The 4363-nt window shown below is 33.1% G+C and overlaps 1 pseudogene across 1 annotated transcript; it reads left to right on the forward strand.

The window, feature by feature from the left end:
* Positions 1-2213: 2213 nt before the first annotated feature.
* On the forward strand, positions 2214-4127 carry LOC143594192 (coatomer subunit delta-like; annotated as a pseudogene). The gene is made up of 5 exons (XR_013146281.1): positions 2214-2320; positions 3138-3168; positions 3259-3450; positions 3535-3688; positions 3785-4127. The product of XR_013146281.1 is annotated as a coatomer subunit delta-like (transcript).
* Positions 4128-4363: the final 236 nt, after the last annotated feature.

Below are 4363 nucleotides of genomic sequence, written 5' to 3' on the forward strand. Positions count from 1 at the left end.
GCCGTTATATTAATTATTACCGGCCAAAATTGTTAACTGCCATACGTTGCTTCACCTGTTACAACGTTTCATCAACCGTTAATTCAGTTCTTCTGTACATTATTCAATCTATGTTTTTCCCAAACCCTAATTCTACTTCGTCACCTTTTTTATTTCAAACCATGTGCCATTCAAGAGTTGATTCATAAGGTATGTTTCCTTTTTCAATTCCCTAATCGACCAATGATTGAACGGTGGTTTCTAATTGAAACGTGACTATATGAAATCAAGATTATGCATTAATCTGTAATCATGTTCATTCAATTTATTTTTATTTTTTTAGAATATGCAATTGTACGTGTATTATATTCATGAACCATGCTTCTCAAGCCCTAGTATGTAATCCTATTCTCCAATTTTAGATTGCTTACCGATTCTGATTTTGTTTTTGATTATGTCATAAATCGTGGGAACATGTTTATTGTAGGAAACCCTAATTGGACGATGCTTGCGACTACTTTGCACGCGAGGTCTATGTTGTTCAGGATCGATTTGAATTCCGATTGGTTTTTTAATCTCGGTGCTTCTGATTATCCTTTGGTCACTCAAGATGGTACGATGAGTGCTTACTTGGTGTTTATTCGTCTACTTGTGATTATCTTTTTCAAGATAGTCATTGATTGTTAAATTAGGGATTTGATCATGGATCATTTGAGTGGTGGGAGGTTTAAGCTTTGTAGGAAGATTTGGAGTGGATCTTTTGGAGAGCTTTGTTGTTTCTTTATTTTGCTTTTGGAGTTGGGTTCCTATTGGAGTTTCACGGGTAAGTTTTTGAGTTTTCTTTTGCTTATCGATTCAAATTACATCCAGTGGTACGATCACGCTTGTTATTTAATAATCATCATTATGTACGTAATTGGTAATGTGCATACCCGTTTTCTGTTCTTATCAATTTTTGGGATTTGGCTTCGTTCTCGGTTTGAATCAATTACTAATTCCACATTGAGAGATGCTACAGAAGTTGGGTTTGGTATTTTCATCCCGGTATTCAAAGGTGAAAAACAAGTCGACTCTAATCTAATTCCATTTTTATAATTTTTCAAATTGACATCGATGGATGTGGTAGCAGTTTCGGATTTTTAGACTCTCGCAAAGACTTCACTTTTTGCTGCAGATGTGAGTGCGTCTACTTTGATTTTGAGTATTGTTGCTAAATGTGGCGTTGATTCTAATAAGGTAGTTGCATTTCTAATTTTTTATTTTAATTTCAGTTTAATAAAATTGTGTTGTTATGAGATTCAGTTTAGTTGTTTATTATTATGCATTCGGGAATTGGTCACCTAAAAAGCACATTTTGTTTAATTATATGTTGTTATGCTAACAATAACATTTGTTTAATTGTCATTATGTAGGATCCATATGTTGTGGTTAGTAATCATGTAACAGAGGCGAATTATGCATTGATTTAGGTAAGTGTGTGTAGTTGCATCCCAAAACAAATAAAAGCATTCAAAAAGTTAGGGTCAAATTTTCCATAGGTTCTTCTTCTAAACCTACTGCCTTCATCGGAGTGCGTTTGCCCGTTTTGCTGAACTGCTTGACGCCTTCATGATTCAGGTCGTGTTGGAAAATTTAGATAAAATTATAGCGTGTCAAAAAGGTTAAAACATTGTTTAGTGTATAAAATATCAAAAGGTTAAAACATCGATGAGTGAGTATATAAACTATGTTTTAGTTCAAGCAGTTGTATATTTAGCTTTGCATATGAAGTAGCCTATCCATACTAACATACATCAAATGATATACTATACATACCAAATACATACACATACTGTACTACTAAACACAGAATATAAAAATCATTTCTATTATGTTTCCTTACGTGCGATTAGATAAAAGCAAAACTTAACTATAGATTTATCAGGTTGGTAAAGAGAGAGCACCAATGGTTTAATCACCATGGTGGGCGCATTGCTGCTTAATATTGCAAGTTGAAACCGATCCACAAGCCATTGGGGCATCATGTGTTTCCCTTTGTAGGTTTGTTATTATTGACCTCAAGTCTCGCTGCACAAATATTTTTTTTATCTAAACTAATGTGTTAAACGTGATTTGATTAATAAACCAATAATCTATTGTTTTATCTAAACTATTGAACATATGTAGTATGATTCAAACTAGAGATTTGACCAAATCTGATAGAGTGGTTGATAAGATATTTGGGTTTGGTTAACATGGGTTATTGGTTATTTCGCAACTTTCGTCACAAGGGGTGGCACTGGATGCACTCTAGGGCAGTTATTGAGTTGAACATGATGTGTACTACGCTTATTCTGTCACAGTAAGTTCTCTTTCTGAGTTTCGGTTGGAAGTTAATTGAATTGACCATTATGCCCCTCGAAGAGATGGGTGTGAACGAGCCGAGCTTGAGCTTGGTTTATTTTGAGCTTTATTTTAAACGCTCGTGATTGTCTTTATTTTATATGTATGAATATTTAATTGTAACTTTCCTATATAACATAATGTATACTATTTAGTTGTTTTATCATACTTTTACATATAATATAAGCTATTATATAAATATATGTATTTAATATATTAAACCAAATTTATATAATAATAATAATAATAGGCTTGTAAGCCGGCTCAAGCTTGGCTCTTGTGTTATTTTTTAATAATTCATATACATTTAATATTTTATGTAGATCCATGTTATAAGTTTTATATGGCATAATGCATGCTATTTACTTATTTACATCGTATCTTTAAATATGATCATTACTACTACAAAAATATATACTTAATAAAGTTGTATAAAATTATAAATAATGCGCTTGTTTACGCTCGCGAGCCACATGAGCAGGATAAGTGAAGCTCGAGCTTGGGCTCGTTTATTAAATAACCTTATTCTTAAGCTCGAGATCGTTTAACCTCGGCTCGATTCGAGATTTTAGTGAGCCAATCTTGAGTGGCTAACGAGCGACTTGACTTATTTACACCTCTAGAGACACCTAAACTGTTTGTTTGCTAAGAATGGATCTTAATCCACGTGTAATAGAAGTTAAATGGTGAAGCGCTCTTGACTTTTGACAAAAGTTAAAATGATGATGAGAATAATGTTTTAAATTGTTTGTTCGCTAAGTGTTTCATTTGTGGAGAGACCAAGATGACGGTTTTATCCAAGTTCAGGTTCTCATTCTGCAGATTATCATAGTTTATGGTGTTAGGTTATTGTGGGCTTTGTAAATATAAGTTTGTTTGATTTGATGTGATGTACAGATTGAGAGTGCTGGTAATCCAGAGATCGAATTCAAGACGCATTTAACATCAACAAAGAGTTGTTCGCAAGTGAAAATTTTCTGGGATCCAAAGACCCTAACAAGCCATTTTCAGCAGGCCAGGCTGGTGACGGTCTTGGTCTCCTCAAGTGGAGAATGCACAATACAGATGAGTCAGCTGTGCCATTGACCAGTAAGTTTCTATTATCTAATATTATATATATGCTTTTATTTGTTTCTATATGTTTTGTTCTGAGTTGAATTCTCTGTCTTTCAGTTAACTACTGGCCTTCTGTTTCGGGAAATGAAACTTATGTTAGCATGGCGTATGAAGCTTCATCAATGTTTGATTTACAAAATGTGGTTATTTCGGTCCCTCTTCCAGCTATTAGAGAGGCGCCAAATGTAACACAGATTGATGGAGAATGGAGGTGAGTTCTTAGCTTATGATATGATATTGTAAAACATCATTATTATATTTGTGGGTGTTTAATAATTTGTTTTGTTTTTTTAATTTTCAAATGCAGGTTTTATGCTAGAAATTCGATATTGGAGTGGTATATACTTATCATCGATAACTCCAACCGATGGCAAGTGCGCATTAATTAAAATTTCGTTTTTCAAAAGCATGTCTTTGCTAAAAGTATAATAATATATTGTTTAGTGGCTTGATGGAATTTGTTGTTCCTCCAACAGATACCTTGGTGTTCTTCCCGATTTCTGTGCAGTTTTCAGCAACAAGTACTTTCAGTGACTTGAAGGTATGCATTTGTAATTCATTTACTACATGAAATAGTTTGAGTCATGTTACAAAAGTTGTACCATGTAAAAAAAGGGTATGCTTGGGGTTTTTAAATATGCAATTTTAAAAGTGATAAATTACAAACTCCCCAACTGTAATATAATAATAATGAAAAACTACTAATGATGTTGAGTAAATGTCAAATTCTGATATTTTTTTATAAATAAATGAATAAAGGTATTTAATATTTAAGTAATTTTATAGTACCTTTTGTTAACCAAAACTTATCCGGGTTGATCTATATGTGCGAGTTGGGTTTGATCAGACTAGGTTTCGGCTCTTTTGGTTTTTGGTATTTGGTTTT

The sequence above is a fragment of the Bidens hawaiensis genome, unplaced genomic scaffold, assembly GCF_021521415.1.
Source record: "Bidens hawaiensis isolate Kalapana, Puna unplaced genomic scaffold, B.hawaiensis_p1.1 tig00043297_1, whole genome shotgun sequence".
Classification (NCBI taxonomy): Eukaryota; Viridiplantae; Streptophyta; class Magnoliopsida; order Asterales; family Asteraceae; genus Bidens; species Bidens hawaiensis.